Source organism: Myotis nattereri (genome assembly GCF_964212035.1).
Source record: "Myotis nattereri genome assembly, chromosome: 2".
Classification (NCBI taxonomy): domain Eukaryota; kingdom Metazoa; phylum Chordata; class Mammalia; order Chiroptera; family Vespertilionidae; genus Myotis; species Myotis nattereri.
Window position 1 is genome coordinate 43,587,859 of NC_138076.1, and position 25,771 is coordinate 43,613,629.

Sequence of the window (25,771 nt, forward strand, 5' to 3'; positions counted from 1 at the left end):
AAGACACATTGAAACTAGCTTTTAAAACAAGACAGCCACTTCACCCTTTCCTATGAGTCTATCCTTTGCACTAGCTATTTCTAAAAGATCCAGAAAGTCATTCTTAACTTTTCTTTGCCATATACAATGCATGATTTAATTCTTTCAGCCAACATTCCTATACCCCATCCGTCTTGGGCAAATCATGGCACTTTCATGAAGCCCTCAGTCTGTACAGAGTTAACAGCTGTCTGTATAAAGCTAGTTCAGTATAGTGAAAAGTGACATTGTACTTCAACCGCAAACAACGTTATTATATTTACCTTGTACTTGGAAGATAGTAAAGTGCGGCCGGCACTGGAAAGAACCCAACGCGTTACCTGCGCAGTTCATCCACAGCCCCTGGTAAACCCAAGTGGCGGTTATCACCGATGATGCTCGGGTGGTTACTCTCCACTCATTGGACGCGGTGGCAGCAACGAGAGCTCCAAACCCACCAACACCACATACCAGAGCCGAGATCTGTGCCCTGAACATGTCGCTCAGGCTTCTCCGGTGACACTGTCCAGACAGAACGCTGGTGGTCTAGGCATGCAGCAGACAGAACGCACTGGGACAAGTGTTACAGCAAGTTGGTAACAGAAACCTACCACCGTATGTCATAGTTGGGTGGCCCGAGCAAGTACCAGAATTTAGGATAAAGTCTGATGTACTGATGGCACTTTAAAGATAGCCTTAAGATGATCTTTCTAATTTGCTACATGGATATTTTACTAAGATTTTGTAGATAGATTTTAAAGGTTTTGATTTCACAGATTTTTATTTCCTGGCACCATAGTTAATGCTTAATTTTCTGTTATCCTGAAGCTTAACGAACCATGCAACCACCAGATATTACAAAGTACAAATTATACAGTAACAGTTAAGCCTTTTTTGACCAACTGCTGTAGTCTTATATGCTTCTGAATCTTTATGTAAATGGAATCATTGTGGGTGTTCTCCTGTAACCTATCTTTTCCATACAATATCACGTTTGTGCAACTTATCTCTGTTTGGGAATATAACTATTGGTCATTAAATACTAGTATAACAGCCGCATATAATATCTTACTAAGTGAATCTATTACGATTTATCCATTTTCCTGGAGATGAATGTTTATGTTGCGCCCCTCTCCCCCCCATAGCAATTGATACAGCTATAAACATTCTCATAAGTTTCTCCTTGTGTATATGTACAAGAGTTCCTCTAAGGTATGTCCTAGAAACAGAATTGCTAGGATGTAGGGAATACCTTCAACTTTATAGATCATCCTAAACTGCTTTACTAAGTAGTCATAAGAGTTTACCTCCCGCCCTGATCGGTTTGGCTCAGTGGATAGAGCGTCGGCCTGGGGACTGAAGGGTCCCGGGTTCGGTTCCGGTCAAGGACATGTACCTTGGTTGCGGGCACATCCTCAGCAGGGTTATAACAGGGCACCTAAGAGGATTAGCAAAAAGAAGATATGAAGCTGGTAATGAATTTATGTAACCAGAGAAGCAGCTGATCAATGTTTCTCTCTCATTGATGTTTCTAACTCTCTATCCCTCTCCCTTCCTCTCTATAAAAAATCAATAAAATATATTTTTTTAAAAAAAGAGTTTACCTCCCACTATCCATGGGTGAGTCCTCATTTCCCTATGCCACAGTACTTGGTACTGTGGTGTCGTCAGAATTTTTTTTTTTTTGGCCACTCTAATCCTAAAAGTATCCCTTTATGATTATTGACTTGTATTTTTCTGATGATTAATGAGGTTGAGCATCTTTTCATGTGTTTATTGGCTCATTGTGTTTTTGCCTACTAAGACAGTTGAAGCATATGCTCATTTTATCCATTGAGTTGCTTGACTTTTTATGATTTGAATGAGTCATCTGTGCATTCTTGAGGGTAATCATTTGTTGATTATATGTGTTGCAAATATTTTCCCCTACCTTGTGGTTTGTCTTTATGTAGCCATTTGATAAAGAGTCTTAGTTTTAATGTAGTCGAATTTATCAAGCTTTTACTAACTAATTTGTGCTTTTGGGATCTAGATTAAGAAATTCTCCCTCAGATATAAAAAATACATTGCCCTTTACTCCTACTTCAAGGTTTTAGCTTAAGTTATAAATCATCCAGAATTATTTTTTGTGTGTTTTATGATTTGGTATCTATTTCATTTTTTAATATGGGGACCCAATTTTTAAAATCATTACTGAATATCCCTTGTCTCCCTATTAATCTGCAATGTTACCTCTGTCATATCAGGTATCAATATTTGCATGGTCTGTTTTTGGATTCTCTCCTCTGTTCTATCTACCTGCTTCTCTGTTCTCACGCCAATACAAACTTCTTAATTACTCTAATTTTATAAATATATCTTGAGATCTTGTTGGTGTCTCTTACCATGTTCTTGTTTTTTCAAGTATCTGGGAAATTTTTTAAAGCTATTTGCTGCTCTTTATGTATTTTAGAACTAGAGTCCCGGTGCATGGATTCGTGCACCGGTGGGTCCTTTGGCCTGGCCTGTGCCCTCCTGTAATCTGGGACCCCTCGGGCAATGTCAGAGAGCCAGTTTCAGCCCGATCCCTGCAGGCCAGGCCGAGAGACCCCACCGGTGCATGATCGGGGCCAAGGAGAGACCTGGGAGGGCTCCAGGAAGTGTCTGGCCCATCTTGCCCAGTCCCGATCAGCTGGACCCCAACAGCAAGCTAACCTACTGGTCAGAGTGTCTGCCCTATGGTGGTCAGTGCATGTCATTGCAGCTGGTCAAACGGTTGAACAAAGAGTCAGACACTTAGCATATTAGGCTTTTATTATATAGGATAAGCTTATCAAGTTACACACATGCATATTTATTGGGATGTCTGTTGGAATTGTATCTATTGATCAATTTGGAGAAAGTAAATAACTTTATAAAAGTAAGTCTTCTTGTTCATGAGAATCATATATCTCTTCATTATTTAACCATTTTTAATGTTTTTCACTAAAGTTATATACTTTAATTCATAAAGGTCTTGTTATGTTTTTGTTAGATTTATTCTTAAATATACAACTTATTCTAACATCTATTTTATCTAACATATCATTTCCCTCATTTTTCTTATATGTAGTTTTTCTATTCTTAAATTTCTCTGAGTTGAGTATTTTTCACATTCCAATTTTTCACTCTACTAAATTGGAAGTTATACATTATTTGTATTGCATAATGGTTGTTCTAAAATTTTTAATGTATATTTGACTTATATAAAATTAATCATTGTCTTTACTCCCCTAAATAATACAAGAACCTTAAGGCATTTTAACATTAATAACTCTTCTCCTGCTCTATGTTATTATGTTATTTCTGTTGCTTGATATTTTTTAGCCCACAAATTGGATTTTTAGCTCCACAAATGTTAGCCCCACACTTATTATTATTACTATACATTGTAATCATTTACCTTTTTTTGTTTTGCTTTTCCATTTTGTGTCTCAAACCTTCCTTGTGAGTTTTTCTTCTTCTTAAAGTCTATCCTTGAGAAGTTTCTTTTACAAAAAAATCCTCACCCGATGATATTTTTATTGATTTGAGAGAGAGAGAAAGGGAGGGGGAGAGAGAGAAACATCAATGTGTGAAAGAAATATCAGTTGGTTACCTGGATGTGACCTGACCCAGGATCCAACCCAAAACATAGGTTTGTGCCCTGACTGGAAATTGAACCCGGTACCTTTGGTGTACTGGATGACGCTCAACCAACTGAGCCACCCAGTCAGATAAAGAAGTTTCTTAAGTGAGAGACTGATGATAGTTATCTCTCTTCCTTTTTTGTTTTTCAGATAATATATTTATTCTGTGCTTGCTTTTGGTGGGTACTTTTGGTAGGTATTCAGTTATAAGTAGACAATTACTTTGGCTGTATAATTTCATTTTCATCTGACTTCCTTCATTGCCACTGAGAAATCAAGAGTCTGATTTGCCATTTCTTTTTAGATTAATCTGTGTTTTCTCTTTGGCTGGTTTTAAGATTCTTTTTTGTCCCCGTTTTGGCAATTTCACTGTGCTTTTCTAAGTGTGGATTTTTATTTTTATTTGTACTCTTTTTTTGGATTTACTGGAGTTCTTAAAACGGATGATTCATAGCTATCATCACTTTTGAGAAACTATTAGTTCCCTCCTTTCCATATCTTACCCTTGTCCCTATCCTTTCTTTATCTCCTGTAACTCTGATGAGATCAATTTTTAGTGTGTCCTACCTTTCTTTGCTATTTTTTATTTCTTAATCTCTCCTTGCGGCATTGTTGGAATTTTTTCAGCTGTAGGCTACAATTTATTAATTTTCTCCCCAGTTATGTGCAGTCTGCTGTTAACCCATCCAGAGTTTCCTACTTCTATTACTATCCTTTTTAATTTCTATAGGTGACATTTTGCTCTTTACAAATCTGCTTTCTTCCTTTTTTCTAATCTTTTGCTCGTTAGGCATAACTCAAATGCCCATTTTATTTTTTAATATGTTTTTATTGATTTCAGAGAGGAAGGGAGAGAGGATAGAGAGATATATCAATGATGAGAGAGAATCATTGATCAGCTGCCTCCTGCATGCCCCCTACTGGGGGATCAAGCCCACAACCTAAACATGTGCCCTTGACAGGGAATCAAACCTGACCTCCTGGTTCATAGGTGAACACTCAACCAACTGAATCACACCTGCCAGGGCAGCCTGTTTTATTTTTTAAGTATTTTTTTAGTTTTGTTTTCTGTATCTCATTATTCTCTGATCTGTAGCATTTGCAGGTTGGATTGATCTTTTTCTCCCTACTGACTCTCACTCGGGGAGTGGAGGGGGGTGCGTTTAAAACGTGGTTATGTGCTCATGCTCCTTAAAACTTTCTTTGTGAAAATGTTTTGTGGCCTGAGTTGAATATGTGTTCCACCAGATAGAATTTATATTTACTTCTGCCTGTTGTTTAAGAGACCTATCAACCCAGGAAATGTTTAAACTCTCAGCCTTTCCTAGACATCCAGTTCGTATGAATTCTGGCCCTACACCTGGATCGATGTCAGTTTGAGGTTAGGGATTCTCAGTGACTTTCTTTTGTCCTTCCATTCAAATCCAAGGTTTGGATGAAACATTGCTTTACCATTACCCAGGGGGATAGTGATGATGGTGGAGGTGGTGAAGCAGCACTTTTTAATTTTTCCCAGGGCAATCATTGATTTGAGATGGCAACTACTTTTTGCAGGATTCTGTGATCCAGCCTAAAATCTGCCCATGGCCCACTGAGAATTAAACTCTACATGACCCGGGATCCTTCAGGGAGTCACTGGCATCCGAGCTGGCTTACCGTTCTATGCTTGTGCTTTCTCCTTTTGAGCCTCAAAAGATTTCCTTATTTTCTTACCAGCTTGGATATACATTAAAAACAATTTTTTTCATTTTTCTTTGCTAAGCCCTTCACCCTTCTCTCCCAGCCCCCAACTCCCTCCCCTCTGGCAGCTGGCAGTCTGTTCTCTGTATCCATGAGTCTGCCTCCACTTTCTTTGTTTATTTTGTTCATTAGATTCCACATGTAAGTGAAATCATATGGTACTTGTCTTCCTCTGATTGGCTTATATCACTTAGCATAATGCTCTCCAGGTCCATCCAGGTGTCACAAAAAGTAAGATTTCCTTCTTTTTTACAGCTGAGTAGTAGTATTCCATTGTGTAAATAAATGTGCCACCGCTTTTTTTATCTATTCATCTACTAATGGGCACTTGGGCTGCTTCCAAATCTTGGCTATTGTAAATAATGCGGTAATGAACATTGGGTGAGTTGTATGCCTGAAACCTATATAATTTTAGAAAAAAAAACCTATATAATTTTATAAAACAATGTCACCCCAAGAAATTCAATTGAAAGCCAAAAAATTTTTTTTCAAATATTGTTATTATTATTATTCCTAGGAAAATGCAGATCTGCCATTAGGGTGACCAGTCCTTTTGGTTTACCCCAACTGTCTAGGTTTTAACATTAAATGCCCTGCTCCTGTGAATTCCCTCACCACAGGGGAAAAAATATCTCACGTTTTTAGCTTTGGTTGCATTGGGGGATGGTAGAGAAAAATGGCTGAATTCCTACTTTTCATAATCAAACGATAATCTCCGGTCACAGGCCCAGCAAGTTTCCTGTTTCTACCCTAACTTCCCCTCATCCTCCCACCTGCCTGCACACTGGAGACAAGCGTGCACATTGCCCTGAAGAGGGCTGGGTCTGGTGTTTCTGCACCGTTCAGCAGTTACCAGCAGAGGGCACACTCCAAGTCACCCTGCTCACAGTCCGTATGCAAATTTCCCTCCCCTGAGCCACTTCAGAGTTTCTGCCTCCCTTGAAGCTTTAGCACATTGCTCTTTCAAGCTAAGATGTATGTGTCCCTTTTCTTCTCACTGCCCCCCTCTCTCTTGCTGTCTCTTTCCCCCCTTCCATCTTTACCTCCCTGTCCTTTTCTTGCTTCCATTTCTGATTTTAGGTGCAGGTTGGGTTAATCATACACTTCAGTTCATGATGTAACATCCTCTTTGCACTGTGTGAAGCTGCTCTCCTGTTTAATTTATTTTTTTACCCCTATTCTCCATTCATGTTTTCCTCTCTTCCATAAACAAACACAGTGGTGCCTTCTTTTGTTCTGTATTCTTTTAAAAACTGTACGTGTTCACTTGCTGTGCAGGTTATAAAAATTATGTATAATATAACTTGTCCTGGTAATATATCTTACTACTGCTTTTTCTTGACCTTACACTTTTTAAAATATATTTTTATTTTTTTCAGAGAGGAAGGGAGAGGGGGAGAGGGATAGAAACATCAGTGATGAGAGAGAATCATTGATCGGCTGCCTCCTGCACGCCCCCCAGGGACTGAGGCCGCAACCCGGGCATGTGCTCTGAACGGAATCAAACTGTGACCTCTTGAGCTATGCCAGCTGGATGACGCTACACTTTTAAGACTCTTCTGTGTTGCTCAGAACACATCTAATAATTCTAATTCATTGCTTCTAGCAGTCACAGAGCAGCCCATGGTGAGCATCCACTACAATGTCCGTGGGTGAGTGTGCCTCCCACTCCCCCAGCCCAGCAACACTCCATGGATAGCCAGTGTTTGCTGTCTTATGGACTTGTGAGAATTCCTTTGAGTGCACACCCAGGAAAAGAGTTACTGGGTCATAGGTTCCGCACGCCCAGTGCTCAGTTTGCCAAAGTGCTGCCATATTGCTCCTGACAATGGCAGCACTGATCTATGCTCCCCCACCCAGCACAGGGATTTCTACCTATCCTCACAGCCCTGCCAACACTGAGCATCATGCAACTTCCAAATCTTCACCAGACTAATAAGCGTAAAGTCATATCATTGCTTTAATTTGCATTTATCTGAGATTTTGAATTGGAGCATCTCTTTACATGCTTTTTAACCTTTTAGTTTTTCTTCTTCTAACTTAGGCCATTTTTTGGTGTTGGAAGGAGACTTGACTTGGGGTGGCAAACACACAATACAATATACAGATGATGTATTGTAGAATTGTATACTGAAACCTATAATTTTATTAACTAATGACACTCCAATACGTTCAATTAAACAATAAATAAATTTGCCCATTTTTCATTTGGAATTCATTATTGATTTTCAGGCATTCCTTGCATATTCTAGATATTAGCCCCTTGTCAGTTTTAGGCATTCCAAATATCTTCTCCCAACCTGGCATCTGTTGGTTTGTTTAGGGTGTTCTTTGTGAAACAAACATATTTAATTTTAATTTAATCAAATCCCCCAATGTTCTGTGCTTTTCAAGTTCTGTTTAAGAAATCTTTCATTACTGTAGGAACACCAAGATGTCTATATATATATATATATATATATATATATATATATATATACATAATCTTATTTTTTTTACAATTCATAGTCCCTTTTCACAATTGTGAAAGCCAGTAATCGTCACAGTGAAGAAACTCAAGTTCAATATCCCCACAGTGCTCCTCGGCGGCCCAAATGTCCCTGTCCTCCTTTTAAAAAGTTGATTTTTGTTATTCGTGGACCAGAGGTGGATTTGTCATGAGGCACAAGAAGCTTAAGGGTCAAAGCCTTGCATTTGCACACACTCGCGGGTTCCTGAGGATTGCCAGCCAGGAGTCCCAGCATGTTTGAGTCAGGGAAACAAAGGCAGGCTGCCATCAGCTAGCATTTCTAAGTAGCATATCTGGTAAACTGCATAAAGAGATCTCACAAGAAAGGACCCCGATCTCTATTTTGTTGTGATTTCTTTTCTCATTTTAAATAAATAGTTACTTTCACACCAATTTTTTAATTTCTCCAAGAGAGCCTTTAAATCTGTATAAAGTTTGACTCAACCTTGAATAGACCTTTATTTCCCTACATACATTTTAGAATAAGCATGTCAAACTCGCAGCCCGTGGGTCACATGTAGCCCACAATGAATATTTTTGCAGCCCAGCCAATATAATGGTAGGTAAGAAATGTTTTAATAAAAATTTCATAACCTAATTTTTATAATATTCTGTTATACATAATCTACATATATAAAAGCTTAAGCAACCATTATGACTGGTCGACCAAACGACCAGACAACCAGTTGCTATGACAATGCACTGACCACCAGTGGGCAGATGCTCAATGCAGGAGCTGCCCCCTGGTCATCAGTGCGCTCCCACAACCAACCTCCTGCAGCCAGCCAACCTCCTGCGGTCCCTCCCCCCAGCTAGCTGGACCAGATCAGCCCTGATCAGCCCCAATCACTGGCCAGGCTGAGGGACCTCACCCATACACGAATTCATGCACCAGGCCTCTAGTTATTAATAACGAACTACAACGTTCGCTAATGACTGATTACTATAATCATGTTGCATGCATTTACCTTACGCACCTTACACACAGGCACACCATTTATCTCCACTAATACTAGTAGTGAATATTTTAGCAGCCGAGTGCCACATCATTAGTCTTGGACTGACTTGTTTGGTGTGCACAACAGGAAATATTTCACTTTTGGAGTACAAGAAAAATAGGTTTATTTGTGTTACGCATATTAATTTGTGCAGTTATTTAGTGTCTGGTACGTTAATGTTTGAGAAAAAATATTAATTTTTATTAAAATGTCCTATTATTTTATGTTAACAATTACTAACTTATTTCAGCCCTTTGTATTCAGCATGTCTCTATCGAAATAAATCTACGTTTCTATGAAAATTGAAAATTGAAGCTTTTGTCTTTTTGTGGCCCACATACACTCCAATCTTGTTCATTTGGCCCGTTTTAACCTTTGAGTTTGACATGCTTGTTTTAGAGTAAGTTTATCAATTCTTCACATCATAGTGTAATAAAATTTTAGTGTTTTTAGGCATCCATGAGATAAAGAAAGGAGACTATGCAAATGGAAAGAAAGTAAATCTCTAGACATAGGCTTTCATTTTATAAGTCTTGAATTACCTTTAAAAATTATTCTCTTGCCCTAGCTGGTTTGGCTCAGTGGATAGAGCTTCAGCCTACAGACTGAAGGGTCCTGGGTTTGATTCCAGTCAAGGGCACATGCCTGGGTTGCCGGCTCCATCCCCAGTAGGGAGCGGACAGGAGGCAGCCGGTCAATGATTCTCTCTCATCATTGATGTTTCTATCTCTCTCTCCCCCTCTTCCTTCCTTTCTGCAATCAATAAAAATACTTTTAAATTATTCTCTTGATTATAATCAGACTTAGGTAAAAATTAATCTCTTAAACGCTTTTTGGTAAGGAATCACAGACATCAAATATTCTTTTTTAATTGAATTTATTGGGTAACATTGGTTCACAAAACCATACAGCTTTCAAGTGCACAACTCAATAAAACATCTGCACGCTGTATCTGCGCCCATCACCCCACGCAAAGTCTGTTTGAGAAACAGTGAGTTGTTGACACTGGATAAATGAGGCGGGTAAAGAGGTATTTTCCATGTTCCTACAACTCCCTTAGGGAAAATAGGCATTAATGATACGATATTACTTATTCAGTGTCACTGAAAGTTATCTAAACACAGGAGGAGGTATTGCTATCCCGCGTCTATTTCTCTGATATTATACTAATGTAACCACAGCCATGATTACAGTTTTACTGCAGGAAATTATAAAATGGATTGCCTTGCCAAATGTGTTTTCACTTTGGCACACTCATTTTAAAGTGGCTTTCAAAGCAAATATAATGAACTCGTTATAGGCAGTAAATTGAATAGAGGTCTCCTAAAGCAATCAGTGCTGGGAAAAATTAACAAAGCAACCCAATCCAGGATTGTAGTGGGATTTTTTTAAAATGCTGTTGACTTACTTGTCACTTATTCAACAAATAATATGATGCATGATACTACGCACATAGAAAAAGTTCAGATTTATGATTTGGACTGGATTTTCCAGAAAGCCATTGTGTACACCCAGTTCTTACACCTACTTTGCAATTGGTCAGTTGCCACCATGAGTAGTGAATCAAATTGCTTGATTTGACTTTTACCCAGGATGGAAAGATGCATGTCTTTCTACTTATGAGCAAACAAAATTAGGAGTAGTTGTTCCAAGCACACTTGTTTGCCATAAAGTCAGGCAAGAGCCTTCATTAGGTCCAGGTAAGTGTGAGCTGTGCTGGTTCTCTTGATGTTTGATGTTGCCAAATCTGCCCTGAAACTCAGTACAGAGACCCTTTGAGTACACTCCTCCTGAGTATCCCCAGGAGGCTGGATGGGAGCCTGGAGCTAAGCTGACACTTCAGACTTCCGTCCCCAAACCGGGGCATTAACATAATCACCCTCAACTGCAGGGGAGGCAGAACCTTACACAGCAACCAGCCTCATCTTCAGCTCCTAACTGAGCTGCCACACGGACAGGATCAAACACAGTGGGGACGAGTGCATAAAACAACCATAAACACTCCAACCCTGGTCCTTGTGCTCATGCAATGCACGGTTCCTTCTTATTGTGAAATATAGCACACACAGGAGGGTGCCTAAAGCATAACATACCACAGAACTGTGAGTGGAGAACATGCTTACGAGGGAATGCCGGCTGTCCTCACAGAACTACTTTGCTCTAAACCTCGTTAATGGCCTGCCCATTTGTATTTAGCATTTGCCTCCTAATTCCAAGTCTATTTCCAAATTGTCCTTTTTCATGGACATCCGTTATCTGGCCCAGGTGTCTGACTCCTTGATTCTCTATATGGGTGTGGGATCAACTTTTTTTTCTAGCACACTTCAGACCTTTTTCCTTCTTTATTTCCTTCCTTCTTTATTGGTTAGCACATCATTGGACCTTATTTGTTTCAGGCCGACTCGCCAACTCACCCCAATAGGACAGAAACCTGGAGAGATGACTCCAGAACCATACGTGGTGTCTACATCTACCTGTGCAGGTGGAGAGATGATGTGAGTTATGGTGCATATTGGTGTTAGGTTGACAGTTCACAGAAAACCACCCTTGCTTTCCTTGAGAAACTGGCTGACTTCTTTAGGAAGATTACAGATCTTTCAAAGCACATGTTTACGCGAGTTCAATATTTCGTACCACACTCAACAGCTCCTTCTGAAAGGAAGCCTATCTCTGGATTACTTGTCAGAAACCTCATCCTCTCTCCACATATCTTTCTGTATTAATATGGATTTCAGTAAATACTGGACGGGATTTTTGATGATAATTTCGTAACCATATCATCCTTTGGTGCTGGAATTGCCTTTTTAAAAATTACTTTGTAGTGATTGAAAGCTCAACCTCTCTCTTTCAAAAACCACCTAACAGCTTTCTGGACTCCCCACACGGATGGCTGAGCCGAGAAGCCCTGGATATTTAACTGGTGAGGCTCCTGTGTTGGCTGGGCACCTGGCACACACAGCGAGTCCAGGGTGAGCGCTGCAGGCACCCCCAGGAACTATGTGAAATGTACCAGGGGAACAGGTGCTGCCCATCAACAACTGGGTAGGATGTCTATTACAGCCTGGGAGACGTTGTGATTTTTAAAGTGCTGCCTCGGGCCATAACCGGTTTGGCTCAGTGGATAGAGCATCGGCCTGGGGACCGAAGGGTCCCAGGTTCGATTCCGGTCAAGGGCATGTACTTTGGGTTCAGGCACATCCCCAGTAGGAGGTGTGCAGGAGGCGGCTGATTGATGTTTCTCTCTCATTGATGTTTCTAACTATCTCTCTCCCTTCCTCTCTGTAAAAAAGCAATAAAATATATATTAAACTGCTACTTCGGAAGCCCAGAACATTTTTCTTTTATAAAACTTGCCAAATGTGAAGCAGGACCCATATAAGCCCAGGCTGTGATTTTTTTTAATTGATTTCAGAGAGGAAGGAAGAGGAAGAGAGAGATAGAGACATCAATGATGAGACAGCATCATTGATCGGCTGCTTCCTGCACGCTCCACACTGGGGATCAAGCCTGAAAACCGGGCATGTGCCCTGACCGGGAATGGAGCCATAACCTCCTGGTTCACAGGCCGACTCTCCACCACTGAGCCACACCAGCCAGGCTAGGTTGTGATTTTTTACTTTTCTGGGTTTGCAACCTAACTATGGCCTTTTCCTTACCCTTCTCTTCCTGTAGGTGGCTCCTCCCCAACTCCCTTCTCTCCTTCCCCCCAAGCCCAAGAGGGGGCTGCTCTCATCTGCAGGTTAGTGTGGATTTAGGTCTGTGCGTGCACCACTCAGGGATGAATGTTTTTCAGCTCAGGGACTAAAGGTTTAAAGCTGCACCCCACTTACCTCCATCACTTAAAAGTGTTTTGCTAAGTAAATGCAGCTTCAAGATAGCCCCCTAGCATCTTTTCCAACAAATTGTTCTTAGTCCATCCTACATAGAAATTCTGGTGCCCCGATAACTTAGCCTTAGGTACTTGTGTAAAAAATAGGGTGTGCTGTTAGCCTCTAAGAGCATCGCTGAGGCAAGAAACCCTAGGGGCTGTGGAACAGAAAGACTCAAGATCCAAAAGGTGCACAGACATAGGACAGGGTGTAAGGAGACTAGAAGGACCACACTGCCTGAATCATGAGAAGTTCTCTGTCTCTCTCCTGCATCAGCCTCCTGGCAGCACGATGTATGGACCAGTGTTGCAACTCAAGCGAGGGGGAACCAACAGCAGGCAAGCACACCACCTGTTCTATCAGAGAGACACAGGGTCATGAACACCTGGTCACAGCTGCAGCTTGCCAGGAGTCTGCTGAGCAACTCTGCTTTCTCTCCCTTTTCTTGGGCAGAGCACACGATAGCACTTATGAGTCGCATGCATCCTGCTTGTTTTTCTTGTCTTCTTAGCAAAATTGACTATTGCCAAATGATGCAGCAAGCGTGCATTATAATACTCGACAGGCGGGCTTTGGTCTCCATCAAAGAAATTCCCAGCATTTACAATCAGGTAGCAGAGGTTTGGGGAGAAAAAAGGGCCTTCGTATTGTCCTGAATTCATCCCAGGCAGGAGTGTCAATCATAACTACCACTGAGGAGTCACGGAACACTATCAGATGTGCAAGTAAGGATGAGCAATATGTAAGTAGGTTTTGACATTACATTTGACATTTATTGATTGAGTTAAATCAATTAAATCAGGTCTGTTTTCATAATGCTATATACTTCTGAAAAGTGCTGCAATCACAATACTTCATTCACACATTGTTGTACTTCTGTGTCTTGAATAATACTGAAAAAGAGACATCTGTGCTACATTAATAATATATGCTCCTTGTGCCCAGCCAGTGTGGCTCAGTGGTTGAGCGTCGGTGTGCAAAGGCAGCCAATCAATGATCCTCCCTCATCACTGATGTTTCTATATCTCTCCCTCTCCCTTCCTCTCTAAAATCAATAAAAATATTTTTAAAAAATGAATAAATAAAATTCTCCTTGCAATTCCTTCCTGTTCCTGCAATCCTTCCCTTTTCTATTTCTATTGACATTGGCCTGTGCACTTCTTCTTCCTGCCACTAGTCAGTTAAAATAGAAACATGAACTTATTTAAGCAGAGGTGAATGAATGTTACTCTGTTTAAACAAAAGCAAACCAAACAAAACAAGAGAGCTCTGTTGTCATCCAAAATAAAGCACTGGGGTGTCCCAAATGTCATGCCTACCCCTACCATTGCCTAATTTGGCCACGAGATGGCACCCTGCACCCGTAAGACACTGTGGCTGCCTCAGAGACAGGCTGGTCTGCAAACTTGTGTTGGCTGCAGGTAGGTCAGGTGGAGGGGTGGTGACTCTGAGAAGGGAGGTGAACATGATGATGAATCCAAGGAAGTGAGTAAAGGCTGAGAACAGAGAGGTAATGTAGAGTAGTGGTTAAGAACATAGACTTTGGGGTTGAATAGCTTACTTTCCAGCCCCAGCTCTACCTCCTTCCCAGCCCTGTACTCTTTAGCTTTCCTACTGAGAAAGTAAGAGGACTTGCTCAAGGTAGGTTTTTTATTTTAAAATTATTATTTCAAAGAGGAATGGGAAAAAAAGAGAGAGATAGAAACATCAATAATGAGAGAGAATCATTGATCCTGCATGCCTCACACTGGAAATCCAGCCTGCAACCGGGCATGTGCCCTGACCAGGAATCAAACCATGACTTCCTGGTCGACGCTCAATCACTGAGCCATGCCAGCCAGGCATGGATAGATCTTTTGACAGGAAATAAATGGAATGATACCGTTCAGCACCAAGCACAGCACCCTGAACTCACTAAGCACACAGTTCTCACTGGGGGCCTAGAACATGGTAGAAACTCAAGACTATATTGTATTTGTTGGTGGGAACCACCAGTGAGACTTGATGTACACCGAAGACTTAAACTCAGTTATCTCTATTAATCCTCATTTTGTGTAAAAGGGAAATGAAAGCCTAATCCATCAAACTGATTTATCCATAGCCAGTCCATAAAGCCCCTGAAATGTATGTATCTCTCTCTCTCTTTCTCTCTCTTTCCCCTTCCCGCTCCCCATCTGTCAGCAACACTGTCAACAACACTGCTGGAGAAAATATTGCCAAGATGAGGTTCTTGTTCCCCAGGAGCAACCCCAAATTGCTGAAGGCTGGGTTTTGCTCCCCTCTCCCCCGTCAACATGCCACACTGATTAATCTTATTAAAGAGAACGGGAAGTTGCTTGAGGGGCAAAGTTTCATATTATCAGCTTAATGATTTATTTATTATGAAGGAGAGGAAGGACAAGAAAGTTCATGAGTCATGCCTGGCACAGCACCACTTCTCTTCCTTGGTTTTTTTGTTATATATATATATTGATTTCAGAGAGGAAGGGAGAGGGAGAGAGAGAGAAACATCAATGATGAGAGAAAATCATTGATTGATTGATTGACTGCTTCCTGCATGCCCCCTACTGGGGATTGAGCCCACAACCTGAGCATGTGCCCTTGACCGGAATCAAACCCAGACCCTTGAGTCCACAGGCCAACGCTCTATCCACTGAGCCAAACCATCTAGGGCCCTTTCTAGTTTTTATTTCTTTACATATGTACACAACAGCAAAGAAATGATTGGCTCCGCAGCAGGGCTCATTCATAGATTCCTTTCTCATTTTGTCATTCATTTAAAAATATTTTTGTTTACTCTTCACAATTGAACAGTAGTGTGGGCTGTAATAATAATCAGAAGTACAGACTCATAAGGAAAACTAATCCTATATAATAAAGAGGTAATCTGCAAATTAACCCTCACACCCTCACAAGATGGCTGCCTATGACCAGGCTGGTATGGGGGTTAGTGAGGAATGACCAAACGACTGAACAGCAGGCTGCATGGGGTGACCAGGTTGATGGGGAGGCCATGAGAAACAAGCAGGCCAGTGTGTGTGTGTGTGGGGGGGGGGGGCAGTAAGAGAATACCAGGCCAGCAGGGGGTGCAGTTAGGGGCAACCAGGCCAGCGGGAGGGGTGCAGTTGGGGGAGACCAGACCAGCAGGGGGGCCGGTTGAGGTCGATTAGGCTGGCGGTGGGGGGGGGGGGGGCAGTGAGGGGTGACTAGGCCAGTGGGGGGGCAGTTGAAGGCAACAAGCTGGCAAGGGGGGGGCAGTAAGGGATAACCAGGCTTGCAGGGGGTGGGGCAGTTGGGGGCAACCTGGCTGGCAGCAGGGAGAAGTTAGGGGTGACCAGGCCACCAGGCAGGTGAGTGATTAGGAGCCATCAGTCCAGGATTGTGAGAGGGATGTCTGAGGGGTCCAAGATCGGAGAGGGTGCAGGCTGGGCAGAGGGGATCCCCCTCCCCTGTGCACAAATTTCGTGCACCAGGCCTCTAATTGTAGCTAAAAGTTGCTTGACATTCTGAGATGTCATTCATTTTGAATGAAGGCTGTGATTTAGGAATATTACATTCCTTCAAAAATAAAAAGTACCTAATTTTATACTTCAAGATATTTACTCAACTATAAGTACTGCCGTGCTGACTAGGGCAGTGATGGCAAACCTATGACACGCGTGCCAGAGGTGACACACGAACTCATTTTTTTGGTTGATTTTTCTTTGTTAAATGGCATTTAAATATCCTATCTAATAAAAGAGAAACATGGTAATTAGCGTACGACTGCTACCCTTCCCATTGGCTAATCAGGGTGATATGCAAATTAACTGCCAGCCAAGATGGCGGCCGGTAGCCAGGCAGCTTGAAACTAACATGAGGCTTGCTTGCTTCAGTGACAGAGGAAACCAACATTCCCTGACTGCCTTGCCAGCCTCTGAGCCTGCAGTTTGAAACATTGTAACAAATATAGAAGCTAAACAAAACCCCAGAAACCTGCTTTCAGCGAGCAGGGATCTCAGAGCTGGAGTTATACATTGTTTTGATTATAGAACCCAAACAAACCAGATACCTGCTTTCAGCAGCAGCAGAGGCCTCAGAGCTGGAGCCAGAGCTAAAGCTGGCCCAGAATAAAAAAGAAAAAAAGAAAAAAAGGAGCAGTTGGGAGCTTCAGCCCTCAGCCCCTCACCCAGACTGGCCAGGCACCCCAGTGGGGACCCCCATCCTGAAGGGGGTGTGACCACCTGCAAACAGCCATCATCCCCTCACCCAGGCTGGCCAGGCACCCCAGTGGGGACCCCCACCCTGATCCAGGACACCCTTCAGGGCAAACCAGCCAGCCCCACCCATGCACCAGGCCTCTATCCTATATAGTAAAAGGGTAATATGCCTCCCAGAACCGGGATCAGCGGAGCCACGAGGCCTCCTGGCACCGGGATCAGCATGACAGGGGGCAGCGCCCAAACCCCCTGATCGCCCTGCAGCTCTGTGTGTGACAGAGTATGGCGCCCCAACCCCCTGATCGGCCCTGCTCTGTGTGTGACAGGGTGCGGGGCCCCAACCCACCTCCCCCAACCCCCCCACAGGCCCTGCTCTGTGTGTGATGGGGTAGAGCCATAACCTCCCATCGGCCCTGCCCTGAGTGTGACAGTGGCGGCGCCCCAACCCCCTGATCGGCCCTGCTCTGTGGGTGACAGGGGGGAGCTCCTCAACCCCCTGATGGGCCCTGCTCTGTTCGTGACAGGGGGGAGCTCCCCAACCCCCTGATTGACCCTGCTCTGTGCATGACAGGGTAAGGAGCACCAACCCCCCTGATGGGCCCTGCTCTGTGCGTGACAGGGGGTGGCGCCACAACCTCCCCATCGACCCTGCCTTGAGTGTGACAGGGGGCGGTGCCCCAACCCCCCAATCGGCCCTACCCTGAGCGTGACTGAGGGTGGCATCGCAACCTCCCAATCTGCCCTGCTCTGAGCCCGACCAGGGGCTGCACCTAGGGATTGGGCCTGCCCTTTGCCACCCGGGAGCAGGCCTAAGCCAGCAGGGTGTTATCTCCCGAGGGATCCCAGACTGCGAGAGGGCACAGGCCAGGCCGAGGGACCCCCCTCTTCCCCCCGAGTGCACAAATTTTTATGCACCGGGCCTCTAGTATAAAATAAATATCAAAAATATAAATCTTTGTTTTACTATGGTTGCAAAGATCAAAAAATTTTTATATGTGACACGGCACCAGAGTTAAGTTAGGGTTTTTCAAAATGCTGACACACTGAGCTCAAAAGGTTCGCCATCACTGGACTAGGGTGCTTGACACTCTTTGTCTGGTGGAGGCAACAGAAAAGTGGTATCAAATTACAGTAATTTACGTAGGGAGAAAAAGAAATGGGTCCCTCCTAACGCACCACCATCTCCAAGGGCATTCTGGGTTTTGTTTGAGGATTACCTGAAGGTCAGAGTACAAGCGGATGGCAAGAACTCTATTCTCTAGTCTGCCCTTGGGCCTGGATTGCCCCCGACCCCCAGATCACCTGGGAAAGCCCTGAACTACTACTTCCTCTTCCTTCCAGTCCAGTGCACCCAAAATTCTCCCTCTTAAAGAGTTTGTCCAATGAAAACCATACCTGTAATAGATGCTGTGTCTATGTGTCTTTCTGGGTGTATGTGTGTTCAAAATATGTTTTAAAGGAGCTTAAGTAGGAATTGTTGAATGGAGCACAACTCTATTTAATCCTTCCTTCAGATTCCAAATTGTAAGCTCTTCAAATTCTGGCCAAAACAAATCTCTTGGGATTTTTAAGACCCTCTATAACTTATAGTCACACAAGCCTTCTTTTTTTTTTTTTAACATTTCTTCTTAAAAAAAATATATATATATATATATATATATTATTGATTTCATAGAGGAAGGGAAAGGGAGAGAGAAATAGAAACATCAACGATGAGAGAGAATCATTAATTGGCTGCCTCCTACAGGACCCCTAGTGGGGATTGAGCCTTCAACCCAGGGCTTGGAATCCAACCGTGACCTCCTGGTTCATAGGTTGACACTCAACCACTGAGCCATGCCAGCTGGGCAAGCAAGCCCTTTTTGAGGAGTCTGATGTAGTTCTGTAGCCTGACGATGTGGTGTCAATAGAGAGAGATAAAAAAAATCAAGTAATTGCTTGATGGTAGAAACTTGGGTTTGGCACTGGATGAGGGAAGACAGTGTCAACAACAATTACAATGTTTTAGGATTGCATGTGGGCATGTTGCAGTGCCACCTCCTTATAAGAGGAAGAAAGGCAGAGAATACATTTTGGAGGAGAGATCAAAGATGAAATGTGGACCTAAGAAGTCTGAAATGCCTGTGCTATGTCCCAGGGGACAGATCATATGTTCAACTGGATATAAATGTGCAAAGCTCAGGGTGCTAGGGGCAAAAATAGAATACTGGGGACTAGCTATAGTTATAAGAAATATAAATCATGCTCTGTTAACAGTGATTGTTTTTTTCTGATTAAAGAAAGCACATTCTAACTGGGCTGGGTGTTGTGTGCCCCTGGGACCTGGGAGTCAACCTAGCAACTGGACAATTCTCATTCAAGAATTGCCTATTAGCACGAAAAGATTAACGATTTTGTTGCCCAAACAATGGAGTCCCACCCGCATTGCCTATAACCTGTAACCATTATACCCATTCTTATTCCTTTTTAAATATGCTATTTGTTCCAGGGTAGACACCCAAACAACTGAGTCACAATGACCAACCAGGCCACATTCTTATTCCTTTTGCCGCTTCCCCATGCCTACAATACCCATTTTGCACATCCATTCTTATTCTTTCTGCCTACTTCCCCATGTAGTCTTCCTCCTACCCAATATAAAAAGCTGGCTTATGGGGAATTGCAAAGCAGACTTTTGTGGATGACCAGCAGCTCTCCCATACTTCCAGCATTATTGGAATAAACGCTCATTTAAGCTTCAACCCTGTCTCTGCTTAAATAGCTCAAGTAATGACAGGCAGCCCAGACCCATTGGTTGTCCAGTTCAAGGACTTCCTTCTGAAGAGACTGACCAGTGCTGAAGGGAAAACTAGGAGAGGGCCATGTTAAGGAAGCTAGAAGAGGAGTGTTTCAGCAGATCCTGTAGGCTATGGCATTAAATGCCATGAAGAGTCCAACATATGAGGACTAGAAAATGTCTACTGGATTTAAAATATGGAGGTTCCTGGTGATCTTTTCAAATGTGGGTTTTGGGATGTTGTAGGGGTAGAAGGCAAACTGAGATAGGTTGATATTGAATGACTAAAAGTTGAAGAAGTACCAAGAGAAAGTGTAGACAATTTTTTTTTAAATGCTGTTCTGGGAAAAGAAACAGACATCAGGAAGTGACCAAAAGGCATAGTGTGTTTAAGAGTTTTGTTCTGTTTTGTTTTAAATTGAAATATAATTGATATACAACATTATATTAGCTTCAGAAGTATAACATTTATATATATTGCAAAATGATCACAATAAGTCTAGTTAACATCATCATCATATGTAGTTAAATTTTTTTCCTTGTGATGAGAAGTTTTAAGATCTACTCTCTTCCAACTTTCAAATACACAATACAATATTATTAATTATAGTCACCATGTTGGACATTATGTCCCCAGGACTCATTTTATAACTGGAAGTACCTTTGACCACCTTCACCCATTTTGTCCATCTCCTGCCCCACCTCTAACAACTACCAAATTTATTTTCTGCATCTATGAGTTTAGTCTTTGGTGTGTTTTCTTAAACATTCCATATATAAGTGAGATCATACAGTATTTGTCTTAATCTGCTTGACTTATTTCACTTAGTATAATACCCTCAAGGTTTTAAAATGAGAAAAACCTCTGCATGTTTTTGTGCTGACAGAATGATTCAGTAAAACGGAAAAATTTGATGATGCAGAAAAGAGATTGGGCAAAACTATAGAAGCCAAACTTGGAAAAGCCTTGAAGGGATAAGATTCATCTTGGGAGTATTTGTGTGTGTCTTTGTCAGGCAATCGGGGGAAGGGATGTGCACAATTTAAGGGTTTTTTTTGTGCTAGAGAAGATTAAGCTGTCAAAGAAATCACACAAGGTCAGGGTTAGCGAGATGCCTCCCACTCTCAACACCTCCTCCTCCACCTAACACAAACAGTCTCACTACAAAGTTAGAAAGAAACAAGCTTTGGATAAAGATATTTATTAGGCCAACAGTCATTAACAAAGAAGGCACAAAACAATTCATGCAAACCAGTTCTGTAAGCTCAATCCACTCCTAGGTCTCTGTCCTTGTAGGTTTGGTAGGTTTATTATTTTTTTATTTTTTTAGAGAGGGAGGAAGAGAGAGAGACGGTGAGAGAGAGAGAGAAACATCAATCGGTTGCCTCCTGCATGCTCCCCAACCGCATCCTAGTTTTGTGCCCTGACCAGGAACTGAACCTGCCACCTTTTGGTGAGGGGACAGTGCTCCAGCCACTGAGCAACATCAGCCAGGACCATGAGTTTCATCCAAAAGACTCTCTGTCACAGCTGAGGTTCTATATCCATTGTTTTTAAAACCAAAACATTTTGGTGCCAGTGCCTAACTTATGTACATATGCTAATGAGTTGACATTAAAGAAGGATTATGCCTTGAAAAGAACATAGCATGTCCATTAATCTGAGGTTTCAGCGTTCTCCAAAAGCGAGACTGATGACTTGTGAGGGCCGGGCTGGGGCCCAAGTCTTTGTGTGACGTGCAGGTGGCATCCTGGAGGGACCAGCGCCTCCGTGGACCCAGCTCCAGCTACACAACTCACAGAACTGTCTTCACCAGTTCCTACGTAGACGTGCCCGGCATAAATCAAAGAACAAAAGCTCACATTCAGCCCACCCTTCTGGAGCTCCATGATAACACCTCAGTGGGATATCTTCCCCAAAGTATATCTGGTATGTTTTTAGGTAAATGTTAAATGATACAGAACCTCATTGTTCCATAATATCATTACTCATAACTGTGAGGAACATTTGACCCCAGTGGTAGGTATCAGAAGTAATTTCAAGAGATCGTTAGGATCTCCAGAGAGTTACTGAAAAGTTTTGCCAAATCCTGTTGTTGTTTTTTTTAAAAAAATTGATTAATTGCCCTAGCTGGTTTGGCTCAGTGGATAGAGTGTCGGCCCGGGGACTGAAGAGTCCTGGGTTCAATTCTGGTCAAGGGCACATACCTTGGTTGCAGGCTAGATCCCCAGCCCTGGTCACAGGGCGTGTAGAAGTCAACCAATCAACTAATCAACAAATGACAAGTGCTGGCCAGGATGTGGAGAAAAGGGAACCCTAGTACACTGCTGGTAGGAATGCAGACTGGTGAAGCCATTATGGAAAATAGTATGGAGTTTCCTCAAAAAGTTAAAAGTGGAACTGCCATTTGACCCAGTGATCCCACTTCTAGAAATATATCCAAAGAATCCTGAAACACCAATCAGAAAGAATATGTGCACCCTTATGTTCATAACAGTGTTATTTATAATAGCTAAGATCTGGAAACAAGCCAAGTGCCCATTAGTAGATGAATGAATAAAATAAAAGAACTGCTACATTTACACAATAGGGTACTACTGTAAAAAAGTTGTAAAAAAGAAGGCTCGATTGCCCTTTGAAACAGCATGGAGGGACCTGAAGAGGATTATGCTAAGTGAAATAAGCCAGTCAGAGAAAGACAAATATCACATGATCTCACTTATATGTGGAATCTAATAAACACCATAAACTGATCAATGAAATAGAACAAGCCCAGCTGGTGGGCTCAGTGGTTGAGCGTGGACCTGTGAACCAGGAGGTCACGGTTCGATTCCCAGTCAGGACACATGGCCAAGTTGCAGGCTTAATCCCCAGTGTGGGGTGTGCAGGAGGCAGCTGATTAATGATTTTCTCTCATCATTAAAGTTTCTCTCTCTCTCTCTCCCGCTCCCTTCCTCTCTGAAATCAATAAAAATATATTTTTAAAATAATCTATAATAATAAAAGCATAATATGCAAATCGACCGAACGACTGAACAGCAGAATGACCGTCCAAAATGTCGTCCACACTATGACACACACTGGCACCAGGCCAGCCAAGGCGGGTGATGCGATTGGTTGCGGGGTCCATCATCATCCCATGATTATCCTGCAGAGGGGGGCCCAGGCCACCCTCTGTGGGAGGGTTGGTGGGGAGGCTCCACAATCGATGCCCCAAAGAGGGAGGCCCAGGCTACCTGGCGCTGCGGTGGGTGGGCAGGCCTCACCCTGAGGGGTGATTGATCTGGTGACCCTGCAATCCATCACCCCACAGAGGGAAGCCCAGACCAGCCAAGCCACACCCACACCTGTCACCCGCAGAGGGAGGCAACTGGTGGCAGGGATGGGGGGGTTGGGGGTTGAGGGGGCAGCACTGCACAGATGGCAAGCAGTGGCAGCGGTGGGGGCAGGGCCAGCTGCTGGCAGCTGGGGGAAGGAAAGCCCCCATAGACCCTGATCACCGGCCAGGCCTAGGACCCTACCCGAGGGGTCCCGGAATACGAGAGGGCACAAGCCTCCAGTAATAAAATAAAATTGAATGAGAGGCATGGAAACTTGAAACAGACTGACAAATCTCAGAGGGAAGGGGGATGGGTGGAGAGATTAACCAAAGAACTTACTGTATATTTCCATGTATAAGATGCTATTTTTTCCTAAAATCATTAGACTGAAAATCGAGGGGCATCTTATACATGGATGTCAGTCCAGCCAAGGAGGAGCTGGACAGGTGCATAGCTGCCCATACCTTGTCAAACAGGCTTCCTCCAATCTCGAGCCTTATTGTTACTGACGTCAGCTGATGCCATAATTGGAGGTGGAGGGGGAGAGTGCACAGATGCAACAGGGACCAGAGCGTTCTGAGCCTATAAAGATGTCAAAAAATAAAAAGATAGATACCGGTAAGTGATCGTCTTACTCAGCAAAATTCAAACTGAATGTAATCGGCTATGCAAAAGAACATGGAACTAGAGCTGCAGAGAGACCATTTGGGTGTCCTCCCACTGATTATATGATCAGACAGTGGAGAAAACAGGAAAAACAACTCCTTAAGATGTCAAAAAAGAAGAAGGCCTTAAGAGGAAAACCAGCAAAATGTTTAAAATATTGATTTCTTAATTTTGGGTTGGAAAAGTGGGGGGTGTCTTATACACAGAAAAATACAGTATATGCATATATGCATTGCCAATGAACACAGATAATACAGTAGTGAAGGCCTGAGGTGGGGCAGGAACTGGGTGGTGGGGGGCAAAGGGGAGAAAAATAGGGGGGACACCTGTAATACTATCAACAATAAAAATAATAAAAAATTAATTAATTAGAAATTTTAAAAGACACACAGGAAGACACTGACCAGGAGAAGAGGAAGACATGGACTGAGGTGATGCATCTAGAAGTCTAGGAACACGGGCGGTTACCAGAAACTAGAAGAGGGAAGGAAGGATCTCTCTGAGAGGCTTCAGAGGGAGCAAACCCTGCTGACACCTCAATTTCTGACTTCTAGCCTCCAGAACTGTGAGAAAACAAATTTCTGTAGTTTTAAGCCATCCAAGTTTTGGCACTTTTATGGCAGGCACTAGGAAATTAATGCAACTTTCATGCATCAGCAGAGACATGGTTCTCTTGCTTTCTGTGGTTCTCCTAACCTTTTGATCAGCAGGACATACAGAGGGACTCATGGAGAGAGAGACAATGGGAAGTCTCAGAAATGGAAATTCTCCAGGTGATGGACAGATCCATGCCAATGTAAACATAGGCAACACTAGCGATGTGGTAGTGACTCTGGCAGGGCTTTGGGGCCCCGAGGCTGTACCCACTTCCAGTAGGCCACTCGATTGTGTATCTTGGCACCTGCATGTGTCTCTCTCTCCACCACAACTCCAGAGGGATCCCCATGCCTGCCATACCCAGGGCTGGGCTCCTTGACTGTGAGATGGCATGTTCCCAGCCACACTTAGCATGAAAGCGTAAGCTGACAGGCACACCAGTAAGATAATTATACTGAAGTTTTAAAAAGTGAATTGTTGATATTATTACTGGGGAGGCAGGTGTGTGTGTGTGTGTGTGTGTGTGTGTGTGTGTGTGTGTGTTTGATGGCTTGAGAAGAAAAGGCCTGAGGTCGTTGTTTTAGGGAGTGAAAAAGTGAACTTACTTGTGAAGCACAGGACAATTTCTGGCTCCTTAAAATCCATTTAAAATTTTTGATAACATCTCAAAAGAAAATCAGTCTGCCCAGCTGGGTGGATTCTTCATTAATGCCCAGCTGTGGGCAGGAGGAGGCGGGGCTGCCACTCTCTAGGGTTGGGTTTTTTCCAGATGATACAGCTGAGAGAAAGAGAGAACGCCTCAGGTGTTTACCAGGGAATGATTATATTTCCAGGCTCTGGAATCTGGACAGACACTGGAGACCAGAGATGATGGGATCCATGGATGTGGGTCTCAATGAGGTCAAAACGTTATTCTCATGGGCATCTTGGACCTAAGAAGCAGAAAGGATAGGGGACGGGTTTGGAGAAGACAATTCTGAATTTGAGATTTTGGAGGTGACGCATTTCACATTTTCTGGTGATGACAAGATCCAGGCTTTGGCACTGGGGTTGTGTGGCTGCAATAAAAGGAGTGGAGGAGATGGTTCATGTCGATGAGATTATTAAGGAAGGGAGAGGGTGGCCTGCAAATGCTGAGAATAATTGGAGTGGAGAAACAGAGTCAGGAGTTTCCTCTTAAGTGGCTAGGAGGCAGTGAGTAGGAAGTTACTTGAGAGCAAAAAGTGGAAGAGAGAAAGCAGTAGTCTGAGCATCAGGACACAACACCTGAGATCGTTCAACAAGGAGCAACAGGAGAAAGGTCTGGAAGCCTGGGAGAAGGCACAGAACCCAGCTTAGGATCTAAGGTGAATAGTTTGTGTAAAAATAAAGAGAATCTCTACAGAGAATTATGGGGGAAGTACCTGTTGGGGAAAGGAGGTGGGGATTCTG